At 43.2% G+C, this 14,666-nt stretch overlaps 1 non-coding gene across 1 annotated transcript; it reads left to right on the forward strand.

The window, feature by feature from the left end:
* The first annotated feature begins 10,466 nt into the window (after window positions 1–10,466).
* Window positions 10,467–10,573, forward strand: LOC133802830 (small nucleolar RNA R71). The gene has a single exon (XR_009877576.1). It is a non-coding gene; the product is annotated as a small nucleolar RNA R71 (small nucleolar RNA).
* Window positions 10,574–14,666: the final 4,093 nt, after the last annotated feature.

The raw sequence follows: 14,666 nt of genomic DNA on the forward strand, positions 1-14,666 counted from the left end.
GCTCACTGGCCGGAAGAACTTCCGCGAGTACTTTGGGCCTATCGCACGACAGAGAGGACTTCGACGGGGCACACACCTTATTCCATGACCTTCGGGTGCGAGGTCGTCATCCCAGTAGAAACTATGATCCCCTCTCACAGGCAGGACACCTATGACCCTACCCGGAACCACGCCCTTCTCCAGGAGTCCCTGGACATGATCGATGAGCTCCGGGAGCAGTCACAGGTCCAACTCAAAAATGTACCAAGGCAAGATAGCCCGAAACTTCAACACAAGAGTCAAGAGCCGTACATTCGAAGTTGGGGACCTTGTCCTACGAAGAGTATTTCCTGCTACGCAGGATCCGGGAGTGGGAGTCCTCGGACCCAACTGGGAAGGCCCCTATGAAGTACAAGAAAAAGTGGGCCATGGGACGTATCACTTAAAGAGACTCGACGAATCTAAAGTCCCACGCGCTTGGAGCGCGGAGCACCTCCGCCGTTACTATCAGTAGGCCCCGGACTATCTAGTCGAAAGTCCTTGGTGGACGTAGCAAAATGTAAAATGTGGAGATAATCCTCCCTGCTGTAAAGCACATGCCTAATAGGCTAATCTAATGAAACACGGAGAGATTCACTCCGCTTTTACTGCATTTTTTTATCCCTGTGTTCAATGCTGCGTTTTAACAAGTGACCACGCGGTCCGGAGACGTCCGGACCCCACGCTCACTTGGGGGGGTATACATGGCTAAGGCATAGCCATATGCCCCTTGAACAAAACATACACAGAACACCACTTATGTGCTAGCATTATGTTTGAAAATTTTAAATTGTTAAGCTTAGGTTAATTTGTTGCCATGAACCTACTTGCATTACGTGTCATGTGTGCATTATGTGTTTATGTGAAAATTGCTATTGAAATGTCTGCCATTATGCATCATGAAAATTATCTCCTGTGTAGCCCAGCGATGAACAGGACTGGGGGTTGGGGCACGTTCAGAGAGCTACGCCGAAACACCCCCAACTTCCGGGCAAGTCCTTCAAAAAATATTCCGCGACCGCTGTAAAGCTTTGCTTCGCAAGCTCCAGCTCCGGGTCTCACAAAGTAAAGATGGCAAGATCCGCGACCGCTGTAAAGCTTTGCTTCGCAAGCTCCAGCTCCGGGTCTCACAAAGTAAAGATGGCAAGATCCGCGACCGCTGTAGAGCTTTGCTTCGCAAGCTCCAGCTCCGGGTCTCACAAAGTAAAGATGGCAAGATCCGCGACCGCTGTAAGCTTTACTTCGCAGGCTTCAGCTCCGGGTCTAACAATATAATGCATGGCGAGCTTTTCGACCACTGCAAGCTTCGCTTCGCAAGCATCAGCTCCAGGGGCAGATATGATCGATCCCCCGATTACAGCAGGCCTGCCCCGGGATCGAACATGGTTGGCGTGGCAATTTCCCCGACCGAAACGAGCCTTGCCTCGCAGGGCTCCATGCCAGGTCACTGAAGTCAGCCACCATAAGGTTCGCAACGACAGTTAGTTTTGCTTCGCAAAGATCTAACCTTAAGTCTAGCGACGCTCACCAAAAGAACTCCCGTTCCAGCACCATGGAACGGCTCACCTTAGCAATCCCAGCGAACAGTATAACTACAAGTCCCGGGATTGGCCATTTGCCTTAGGAAAGCTGAAATACGGTGAAAGGAGTCTGGCCGTTGGAACCAGGAAACCTTCATAACCTAGAAACTACGTGAGAAAAGACATCAGTCGTTAGAGCTTCAAGTTGGAAGTGCATAGGTTCTAGCCGTTGGTACCAAAACCTCATGCGCCCTTACAGCAGTTTCTACCGTGTAAAAGTCTACCCTAAACGCAAAGTTAAACAAAGAACTCGGCAGAAAAGAAAGGAGAATGCTATAATTATGGCAAAAATGTCTGCAATGAGAAAAGAGTACAGGGAGCTTCGCCCCAAAGAAAAACACAAATGAAAAATAATTAAAGATAAGGCCCTTTCAAGCATTGGGGGTGGCAGCGGTATCCACGGCCAAGGCCTCGAGGTCAACGGTTTCAACTGGGGCTGGCGGAGTCGGCTCATTGGAAGGCGGAACTTCATCACGGGCAGGTTCTGAGGTCCCCGCCTCTCCGAGATCTCCTGCCTCAGGGGCCCCAGCAGGTTCGTCAATGTTGTAAGTTTGGACGTACACCTCTGGGCCTTGATCCCACACCTAAAGCTTCTCCCTCATGGCGTCGGCATCCTCTCCCAGATAGCCTAGTACCTCCGAGTTCATTTTCCAGAGTTGATGCATGAGGACCACGTGCGATATATTAATCGTCCTGTTCAGTACCACCTCGGCATCCTCCTTCTCCTTCAAGCGCTCCGCCTCGGAGGTTACTAGTTTTGCCTCCGCGACAGCTAATTGAGCTTTCAGTTTTTCCATCTCGGCCTTGGATGCATCCCGCTCTCCCTTAAGAGAATCAATCTCCTTGCGCTGCAATTTATTTTGGGTCAGCACGGATTGCTTCTCGGTCACATGCCCCCTGGCGGTGAATTGCAAGGCTCCGATCTCTTTATCCTTCTCGGCGAGCCCCAACTCCAGCATAGACACGAGATCCTTGCTCCTCTTATGAAATTGCTCCTCCTCGTGCAGCTTATTCTGAAGAGTGGCATATTCCTCTTGCCGCTTAAGGAGGAGATCATTTTTCGATTGCAAGCGGGCTTCCAAGGTGTCCTTCTCCACCCTGGTTTGGGATAGCTCTTCCCGGAGCTTGGAGTTTTCGGCCTTCAAGTCATCCGACCGCTGTTTGAACTCAGTCTCTGCGCTGGCCCGGTACTCTCGGTATTTGGCAAGATATTTCTTCTCCGCCTCTTCCTCAGCCGTGCACCGGGCCTGGTCAATCTTCTCTGAAGCCTCCCCCCTTGTGCTCTCGACCTGTTGGGTCAGTTTCTGCTTCTCCGCCTCCAAGGCCTGGCGAGCCATCTGGCTCTCCTCCAGCTGAACCAGAACTGCACCCACCTCCCGGAACGAGCGTTCCGCGATCAAAGAGGCCTGCATGGAAAGACAACAGAATGAGTTAAGCAGAACCAAATGTGCTAAGACAGATAATCCCAAAGCTTAACTGACGGCTTACTCCGGACAATTGTTGCTTCACGGCATGTGTCAGCAACAGCGGATCCTTACTGCTACTGATGGCCCATTTCTTAGAATTGAGCTCGCACAAGCTCAGGGCCATGTCCTCCATCATCTCCGCTCCGAACGACGCCAATGCACGTCCGAGCCTAGGCACGAGCCTCTTCTCCAAGGCTGGGCCATCCAAAACCGCTCCAGTCGGGTGAAGAGACCTCACCCCCTCGGCCAACTCAGCTCTCTTCACGGCAGACAAGTTGTCTACCCTTCCCTGAGTAACAGCCTTCTCAGCCTCCAACCGCCTCTTCAAAAAATTATCGGCCCGTCTTACACCCTCCAGGAGGGCAGCGGGGAAACGGGTTGGTTTCTGCGGGAAGTGGAACTTCAGGCCAGGCAGAGGAAGGTTTGTTTGCTGAGAAGAAGGAGACCCCGAAAGGGTGGACTCCCTTTGGGCTGGAGGAGGAGGCAGACGGGGTATTAAGGCCCCGATCTGTTGTTGTTGCTGGTGTTGCTGTTGTTTTTGCTGCTGCGGTGGCGGAGGTGACTGCCTCTGTTGTTGTTGTTGCTTTTGCTGCTGCGGCAGCGGAAGTAATTGCTTTTGTTGTTGCTGCTGGTTTGGATGTTGTTGTTGCTGCCGTTGTGGCGTTGGTGATTGTCTCTGTTGTTCTTGTTGCTGCTGTTGTTGTAGTTGTGGTTGCTGTCGTTGCTGTTGTTGTTGCCTTCGACCGGGAGAAGAGTGTCTAAGGCGTTTCTTCTCGGCGCCCTCAGCATCCCCTCCGGGACGCTTGCTCACCCCAGTCGTCTTCACGGGGAACACAAGCCCTTCCCCGTCGCTGCTACTACTCGAGTTCGCCATGGACTCGGAAGGCCCCTTGGCAGGAGATCTCTCCACCGCCGAAGACACATGCGCCTCGCCACCTGTCTTCTTGGATATGGCAGCTTTACCTCCCCTACCGACTCCGGCTTTTCGTCCTTTTCCCTTGGACGGATCTTGGCTGGTGGCGGCTTTCTTGATGAGTAAGGTAACTCTCCCCAACATCTTGGCTTTGGGAAATTCTGCAAGAAACGTACGAAGCAAGGTTAACGAACCAGCAAGCAATGTGAAAGAAGATAAGCAGAAGACAAGACAATCAGCAACATAAAAGCACAAGCAAGTCCGCCAGCAGGGAACAAGGAACAAGAAAAAGAAAAGTTTGAAAGGGACGACCATGCACGAGAAACGTGGATGGCCTTCCCCGAGCGAAAAAAAACATCGCTTCCTGCTCCAGGAAGCTCCCGTACTCCTTGAAGTCCGGGAATGACATGCTAAGGGAAGAAGGGTCAACCATGATGACACCTTCTGGCAGACTACCGTCACTCAGACACCCGAGGAGCTCATCTACCCTATCGCAATATCTGTCAAAGGGTATCCTACGCGGATCTAGCCTAAGGAAGCGGGGATCGAACCCCATCTGAGAGGTCCGGGAAACCTCAGACAGGCTGGGGGTGTGGATCAATCGAAAACTAGCTTACCTCTCCCGGAGGTACCAGCCCCCGGAGTCCCTTCGTTGGGGTAAGCTGCGGCGTGGCGAGCCTCGATCTCCTCTTCCTCCGGCTGGGGGTCGGGGAACCTCTCCGCCCAACTAGGGGATAAAGTATTCTCGTCCCGGGCTGCTTGGATGATCACCTTGGACAGCTCCAGGGCAATCTGCTCCTGGATGTCAGCTGACACCTGACTTTGCCCCCTGCCACTCACTGGCTCAATGTTTTGGAAAAAGGCGAGTAGCCCATACTCCCTCAAAGATTCGGAGGTCACAAGTCCCTCCACTTTCAACTCTTCCTCCGAGAGCCCTTCGTAGAACTTTGACCTCCTTATCATCTCCGCACAGCGAGGTGTCCGCGGAACGACTTCTGCAAAATTCAAATACAAGCATTAGAGACCCTCCCGAAAGGCAAATCAAACGTAAAGAAACAAAGTTGAAAAGGAGAGGAAGGAGCACTTACCAGGGACTTTGAAGTCCAGAGATAGAGCTGGCACCCTCTTTAGTGGGAAGCCAGTCGTCAGGAACCAGTACTCCCGGAGGTCTGGAACTCTCGCGGTATGACAGGTGGGACACATCACGTCCGGGTGCCTCTCCAGCCTGTAAAATCCCACCTTGTCTGGATGGCCTCTCATGGGCTGAGACTTCAACCCGTAGAAGTACAACACCTCCTCCGGGGTAGGAGCCTCCAGGTTCCGGGACTTGCAAAAAATGAACCACCCCGCTAGGAGCTTGTAGTTGGGGGGAATCAATTGGAAGGGGGCAATCCCCGCCTTCACACAGAAATTGGCAAAGTAACTTCTTAGGGGCAAGTGCGCCCCACACACTATGTGCGCCCAGCTCCAGGCACCAAAACCCTCGTGGCTCTGACTAGCCGACTCGCCCAGCACCGATAGACGGTGCCACATCAGGCCTGGGATGTTCTTCAAACCTGCCTCTGAGGAGTACAGCTCCAGCATGCCGTAGTTCCTGAACAGGTTCGGCTTCTGGTCCATCTCCCAGATTGAACTATTGGTAGACGGTGGGCTAGCCGCGACCACCTTTGTCTTTCCTTTCCCCTTTGCGCCGGCGACAGGAGAACCCTTCTCCTGGGCAGAATCAGCCTCTACCACAGCGATGAGTTGTTCCTTTGAGATGTTCGTCACTGAACAAATGAAACAAAGAAGAAAACACTCTAAGCAGTCAGCACCCTTGTCATACCCTAGTGGTATCAAAGGCGTCGGGGAGACCCTCCCCGAAAACTGCTTGGAGAGGCTCCCACCGAGCTTGCCGAGGGGTTGGCACCATGCCACCCGAAGGACAGCAAGGAACCAAACTCAGACTCCGAGCCTAAGCCCGCCGAGAGAAGTGTTTTTCCAGAGAAAGACACCCTAAAGGTGTTCATGCTTATGCCATAAAACAGCAAACCAGAACAGCGCAAGCAAGACAAGGAACGACTTTCCAAACGCAAATCGTCAAAGCATGCAAAGAGATTACTTATCGACTCACATCAATCGCATGCCTATCAAAGCCCTATTCACGCATGCACATAGACGATACTGGCAGAAAACTTAACTCTAACAACTACCAACAACCTAAGGTTTGGGAGGAAAGAGCAAAGTAGAAATACTTACTGGTATTCGGGTAGTTGAAGACTGAAGGAGTAACCGGATCACTGCACAGCACGATCGCGAGAAGTAAAAGCTGCAAAGACGAACGGCGATTCAAACCCTGAACTTCGGCTAATAAACCCACTGCCAAATCAGAAGAAAAGTTTCTAGATTCCTTACCAAAAAAAAAAAAAGTGGCAAGTTCGAAGGAATGGAAGCTTGGAAGCCTGAGAGTTCGAAGGTTTGGGAATCTGAAAATCCGAAAGATAGAGAATTTGAAAGCGTAAAGAGGAAGAAAGGTCCGTTCCCTCGTTTTTATAGCAGGAAAGAAGTCGTTTCGAATTCCTCAAATGGACGGTCCCGATCTTCCCATTCCGTGTGCATCAGATCCAACGATTGGAGATGAAGCGACGATCCTATTTATGACTCCTCGGATGGGAATAAAGTATTTATTTCCCATCATTATACCACCTCGGGCCCGGTGTACCATTAAAAACCGTCAAATCATTACTCAGATGCCTGACGCACGCATACTCAACCAGTCGCCTCACGCACACGTCTTGGTCGCAGAGCCATTCCCGGCATGACGCGTGGCCCTTGCCGCACTTGAGTACTTGAGTTCAAACAGAAGAAATTTCCTTTCTTTTTCATACTAACTCTCAGGCGGGAAAAAGGAACCCTTCCAGGAACACAGGAGGTGGCCCCTCGCCTAATCTAAGAAACCGAAATACCCGGAGGACTGTACAAGCTCCCGGATCTCTCAAAGCTCCGTGACCTTGGGGGGTAAATGTTATCCAGATTTCCGGATAGCGTTTAGATGGATATCCTCGGGGAAGCAGAATTATCAATGTCTTTCACGGTAGGTGACCAGAGCTCGCGGATGGACAGAAAGGCTTCGCCTCTCCCGTTTAGTGTCCGGATTACTCTTTCAAGGAAACGCGACACGGAAGCTCGTCAACTCACCCGGACTCCCGAAGGGGTATCCTTCGGGGAAGCTCCTTCCAGGAGAAGCTCCCGGATCTCAAACAGAAGAAATTTCCTTTCTTTTTCATACTAACTCTCAGGCGGGAAAAAGGAACCCTTCCAGGAACACAGGAGGTGGCCCCTCGCCTAATCTAAGAAACCGAAATACCCGGAGGACTGTACAAGCTCCCGGATCTCTCAAAGCTCCGTGACCTTGGGGGGTAAATGTTATCCAGATTTCCGGATAGCGTTTAGATGGATATCCTCGGGGAAGCAGAATTATCAATGTCTTTCACGGTAGGTGACCAGAGCTCGCGGATGGACAGAAAGGCTTCGCCTCTCCCGTTTAGTGTCCGGATTACTCTTTCAAGCAAACACGACACGGAAGCTCGTCAACTCACCCGGACTCCCGAAGGGGTATCCTTCGGGGAAGCTCCTTCCAGGAGAAGCTCTTCAAGCGGTCTTCGCGGAAACAGTTCCGTGCCTCACATGGAACAAGACCAGGCGGTCGAGTCATGGAGGAGGCATAGTTGGAATGATATCCGCCTGACACAGAATCCCGCCTGACACGCCCGACAGGTCAAAGCCGCACACATCCCAGCACGCCTAAAAGTACTATTTCGCCTACTGTTCCGCTGACAACTTGGAAAAGACGGCTGCCTTTGTGCATTCCCCATACTTTCACATAAATATACCCACATGGAGCCTGGTAGCCAGGTGACTACGGTAATTGTATCCCCTATTTATGGCTGGTGTAATTAAGACTCATGTGAGTAGAGGAAAACCCTAATCCAAAACCCTAGCTATAAAGACCCCCTCATTTTACAATAGGGGGGAGGGCCAACAAATCAGATAGCAAGAACTCTACTAAAATCTCTCTAGCTTCATCTTCTCCAAGAGAACCCGAGAGAAACACTGTGAGGTTGTGAGTTCCTTATACACCAGCTGTTTGACTGTTATTCTCTACAAGTATAATAACATCGACTCGTGGACTAGGGCTCGTTAACGCCTGAACCACGTAAAAACACTGTTTGTTTATTTACATTTCTGCATTTCTATAGCTCTTGTCTTTTTATTATTCCGTTCGTATTCGTTTCCGAAAAACTCGGTAAACAGTTATGATATGTTTATGTTAAATGTTATGTTATGATATGTTATGATATATATATATATATATGTTTTTATGTTGCTAGGGGCTCATAGTTGCTTAACTAGCAAACCTCAATGTATTGAGGCTCATAGTTGCATAGCTAGTAAACCCCGATGTTGTTTTATGTTATCTAGGGCTCACAGTTGCTTAGCTAGCAAACCTCAATGTATTTTGAGGCTCATTGTTGCTTAGTTAGCAAACCCTAATGTTTACCATGTACATGGGTCAGAATTGTGATATATGTTTTATAGTCTATGTTTTGATATAGTTTTATGTTTATGTTTTATGTTATATGATTGATTAGTAGATTTTCCTTGCTTAGCATTAGGCTCACTCCTTTATTTTTTTGTGTGATGCATAAAATTAGATACGGAGGCGGAACGATTCTTGGTGGCTTGGCTTGTGTGTTGAGGATGGATGGAATGGATGGGCTGCGTGTCAATTCGAGGACGACGTTATTTTTAGTCTCTTTAAATTATGTTTTTATTTATTTTCCGCATTTAGCTTTGTAAACAACTTCATTTAATTTAAAGTTATGTTTTATTTTAAAACAATGAGATCCCATACCGATCATTTATGTATTTCAATATTTACTTTGGAGTTTTTAATAAAGTTACGATTATTTCTTATGTATGTTTTATTTAAATTAGTAGCTATGTCTAGTAGTTTTAATGGTCCAAGGTCTTAGAAATAGTTGGGCCATTACATATTGGAATATTTTCATCTTCCTCCATATCTAGAATAATAAAGTCCGCAGGAAAGATGAATTCACCCACTTTCACCAATACGTCCTCAATCACTCCATGAGGATGATTAACTGATATATTTGCCATCTGCAAAGACACAGTAGTTGGCCGAGCTTCTCCCAAATTCAACTTCCTATTAATTGATAGAGGCATTAGATTCACACTGGCCCCTAAATCACATAAAGCCTTTGTTTCTACTGAACCCCTTATTGAACATGGGATATTGAAACTACCAAGATCTTTAAGCTTTGGAGGTAGTTTCTTCTAAAGTATCGCGATGCACTCCTTAGTAAGTGCCACTGTCTCATAATCCTCTAGCTTCCTTTTATTCGACAAAATCTCTTTCATAAACTTCACACAACTTGGCATTTGTTCAAGTGCCTTAGCAAACGAGATATTAATGTGTAGTTTTCGAAAGCTATCGAAAAATTTGGAGAATTGTTTTCCAAGATTTGCCTTTCGGAACTGTTGAGGATATGGAATCCTTGGTGTTGGTTCGATGTATTTTGGCTTTTTCTTTGGAAGATCTTCAGTAACCTCCTCTTGTATTGGACTAGTAACAAGTTGATTCTCTGTCTTCTTCCCCTTGTCATCCATTGTAGGTCCATCATACTTAGTCTCACTCCTCAAGGATATTTCATTACACTGCTCTTTAGGATTTACCTCTGTAGAACTAGGCAAATTCCCTTGCTGCCTACTAGAAAATATTTTAGCCAATTGACCTATTTGTGTCTCCAAATTCCTGATAGATGCCCTGGTTTCAGTCATGAACTGGTTCAGTACGTCGGGTTGTACTTCAGGTTGTGTTGGAAGATGTGGTGGTAGATGAGATGGGCGTGGGTTTGGATCATAATATGGTCTAGAATGTAATCCATAAGTTGGTTGATGAGGGGTTGTTGAGGTGGGTACTGTGGATCCCTTGATTATTTTTCCAAGACAAATTAAGGTGATTTTTCCAAGCAAGTATATAGGAATTTGAGTAAGCATTGGGTGCAGGTCTTGAAAAATTACCTATAACCTATGCTTGTTCCAAGGGCATAGTATTCACATCAGTTGAGCAACTAGCTGTGCTCGGGCATTGTTCATAAGAATGAGGTCCTCCATAAATCTCACAACTCACGACATTTTGTACTTGCATTGCTTGTGCTGCAAGATTAGTTTGCTGCAATTGTTTGGTTAGAGATGCTACTTGAGTGGTCAATAGCGCTATTGGATCAACTTCTAAGACTCCTGGTACTTTCTTATTCTCACACTTAGTAGGCCAATTATAGTTATTCATAGACATCTCTTCCAAAAGTTCATATGCTTCATTAGCGCTTTTTCTCATAAACACTCCTCCTGATGCTGCATCTATAATTTTCCTTGTATTGCCCCCCAAGCCATTGTAAAAAGTATGAACTAGCAACCACTTCTCTAATTCCATGATGTGGGCATTTCCTTTGCAACTCTTTAAATCATTCTCATGCATCATACAAAGACTCCCCATCAAGTTGATGGAAGTTGTTAATCTCTCCTCTTATTCTGGCTAACTTGGCAGGAGGAAAATATTTACCAAGTAAGTATAGAGTTGGCTTGTAAAGAATTCAACTAACTCTTAGCTTTGTCCCTTAGTGTAAATGGGAATAGTCTCAATCGTACAACATTGTTACTCACCCCATTCATTTTAAATGTCACACATAACTCCAAAAAATTTGTGATATGTAGATTTGGATCCTCATTTGGGAACCCCCCAAATTGTGCATAGTTTCGCGCCATCTGAATAATTGAGGGTTTTATCTCAAAATTATTTGCCTCAATAGTGGGGGACGAATGCTTGAATGTATCTCCGTAACAGTAGGGAGTACATAATTCCTTAATGGTGGATCAACTTCAGCTGCATTACCCATATTTGCATTGTTGACAACGTTATTTGGGTTCTCAGCCATGGTTTTGTCTACTTCCTCGCATATACCAACAATTCCTGAAACACAATATAGCCTTGGTCCAAATAAATGTTAAACAATAATAAAATAAAATAAAAACCAAATTAGAACAAATAACAATTAACTATGATATTGGAAAATAAGTCCCCAGCAACAACGCCAAAAACTTGATCGCGAAAATATATATATACGCAAGTGCACGCAATTGATTCAAGTGATATATGATAAGTAGAGTATTGTAATGCCCCGACTATTTCTAAGACCTCAGACCATTAATGTTATATTATTTTATAATATAATGTAATATTATATTATATTATATTATAATATAATGTTTTAGATTAAATAAATGTGACAAAGAGTGTCACATATTGTAACATATAATAGAGAGTTACAATATTTAGATATATGAGATATATCCAAATATGTAACATATTTGGTGTTACAAATTTGTAACTTCCAAATATTACCCTTTATTGTGTAAATTTGGTGTTACACAATATTGAGATGAATTTCATAAAGCCATATGAGAAATGGTTGTTAGAGATATGATTTTAACCCCAATAATGTGTTTTGGGGGTTACAAAATCAATTGGGAGGGTTTGGAACCGTTTGGAAAAATAGCACAAAAATGTGAGCTGAAAATGGTCAGTGGTTGCGGCCACTGAATGTTGGTGGACAGAGAGCAGTGGCCGTGGCCACAGGTGCATTACAGGCAATTTTTTTTTCTTCAGTTTTTTCAATCTTTGTTGAACGGCTCCAAAAACCCAAATAATTCACAAATCTCATTTTTAATTCCATAATAATCCAATTAATCATTGGTAACAGTCATGGGGGTTGATGGAATTTGAAATTCAAAGGGTGTCTCTAAACTCTATAAATAGGAGCCTATTGTTGGGGTTTTATGCCCTAATTAAAACTCAAATTCTTTGTAATCTAATTTTATTATTAATAAAAGAATAGAAATCATTTTTTGGCTTGGTCAATCACTTTGCTCACATGTTTTATTTTCATTATTATTTGTTTAATATAAACTTCTATTCAATCCCGAGCATAAAGCTAATCTTATTTATAGTGACGTAATCACAGTGGAATATAAATATGATTATATGTTCAAAATAAGTTAGTCCTAAGATTAGTCAGTACACAGGATTTACACTGACTTGCCAATCTACGATATGATCTACTTACACATAACAGTGTTATGTTCTTTCCAGAACATTAGCAAAGTAGATAGGATCGGATGTATTTGTTACATCGAACTGGACCGATATTGACATTTGATAAGATAAGTAAACATACCGTTATTATCTATTCTAGTCATATCATATAGTTGACCATAGGTCAATTCAATCTCAATTCTGAGTGGTTAGTATTCTAACTGATTGTATTATTTGAGTTCTTTGACTTGTTCGTTACCAGCTTACCCTACGGACTAGCCCATACTTACATCTTGGGAACTCGGTAGTATAATTGAGTGGGAGTGTTAATCATAGATATGAACTTCTATAGCTTCTGATGAAGAAGTGAAACGATGGTTTCCTTTTAGTATGGTTCAAGGTGTTAAATGATAGAGATCTCATTTCAGTAATTAAATTAGTTTACTGAAATATCATTTACAAGGAACTAAGTGTTTTAAGGATAAAATACAATGAGAGGGTAAAACAGTATTTTAGTCCTATCTCATTGTAGACCGTCTATAGAGGATTGAGTGACAATTATGGTTGTAACAATGGATAATTAATAGCGTATCTATATTTGTTGTAGAGTGTTCTATGAATTCAAGAGTGCAATTCCGAGTCTTTAGTAGAGTCATGAGGAATTAATAAGTTAGTAAATTTATTTGTTAGATTTATGATAACTTATTGGAGCTTGATTTCATAGGCCCATGGTCCCCATTGTACCTTGGATAAAATCATCTAGATAGTCTCAATTAATTGATTTAATCATCAATTAGAATTATCAAAGTTGACCAGGTCAATTTTTGATAGTTTCACAGAGTTGTGTAATTTTGAGAAGAAAAGAGAAATTATGGCAGATTTATTAATTAAGATAAACTGGTATCTAAATTAATAAATAAGTTTAAATCAAGATTGAAATTATATAATTAATTTGATAAAGGATTTAAATAATTATTTAATTAATTAAATCAATAGAAAATAATACAAGCCTTGATTTTAAGTCCAATGGGCTTATAATCAAATGGGAAATTTTACGGGCCTATAGCCCATGATAATTTCGACCTAGGGCTTCAAAATGGCTGTTATTTTATTGATTTTTTAATTAAATTAAATGGCCTAATTGAGTCTATAAAAGGAGTGCTTAGAGAGAAGTCAAAACAGAAGTTTGATAAGTCACAAGTCAGATTTTCTGATAGTTTTATATTCTCTCTAAACACAAGTCATTTTCTAAGCCACTTTGTTATTTTCTCTTCTTCTCTCTATATCTATCTCATGTGTTGAGAATTCCCCACACTAGTCTAGGTGGTTCTAAGGATACATTGGAAGATTGTGAAGAAAATAGAAGATCGATTCAGTTTCTTGATAATACTTTGCGACAGAGAGGATACAAGAGTTAGAGAAAATGAAGGAAGGACTCTTTAATTCCGCTGCGTATATTGTAAGTATTCTATTCTTTGTTTCTCTTTGAATTCAATTTTAGAAACATGTTTTAGGCTATCTCGTATTAATTTGTTTAATATTAGATATACATGAAAATAAATAAAGATCATGTATAAGCTAATCCAACACCTATAGCTCACTTGAAAGACACAACATTTCTATCCATTAGAGCACTTGGCTAGAAACACCTTGAGGCTTGATAATTCCATAAAGCATTTCCAATATCTGAGAGAGATCCCTTAGTGCTTGAGTTAGGGGGAAATAAGCTTTTAGACAAAAGTTTTAAACCTTGTTCAAGTTGGTGATCCCCAACCCTCTTCACTTAGGTTGTGTAAGTGAGAGTTTACTTTTGTTTCTGTTCTTACATTTTATTCTATTACTTTTCTTCTTATTCTCTTGTTATATTTACTTGTAACTTTTGTTTAGAGCTGTAATCTTTTCTTTTGTTTCAAACACCTTTACTTTACTTGTAATGTTTTTCTTAGAGTTGTATTCTCACTATTCTCTTCTTCTTCATCCTTTTCTTTGTTTATTTGTAATTTTCAGTTATAGAGTTGTAACTTTATTTAATCAATCAATATTTATTTGTAATATTTTGTCTAGAGTTGTATAATCTTACCATTTCCATTGAGGCAAAAACTATTTTTCCTAACAACTAAAACTACTAAGACATAACTACTAATTTGATACAAACATAAGAAATAACATAACTTTAGTTAAAACCCAAAATATTGTACCAAATACAAAATAATGTATGATTATAAAATATGGTAAGGGATCCCATTGTTATAAAACATAAAACATAAACTTTAATTGTTTAAATACTAACTGTGGAATTACATCAAAACATAATTTAAAAGACTTAAAAATAACGTCATCCTCGATTGACACACAGTCCATTCAATCCATTCATCCTTAACACACAAGCCAAGCTGCCATGAATCTTTCCGCCTTCCATATTCATTTTCCTGCATCAAGCTAAAAATAAAAGAGTGAGCCTAATGCCCAGCAAGGAAAATCTACTAACAACATATATCATGAATTATAAACATAAGACTATATCATAAACATAT

Source organism: Humulus lupulus, chromosome 9, assembly GCF_963169125.1.
Source record: "Humulus lupulus chromosome 9, drHumLupu1.1, whole genome shotgun sequence".
NCBI classification, from domain to species: Eukaryota; Viridiplantae; Streptophyta; class Magnoliopsida; order Rosales; family Cannabaceae; genus Humulus; species Humulus lupulus.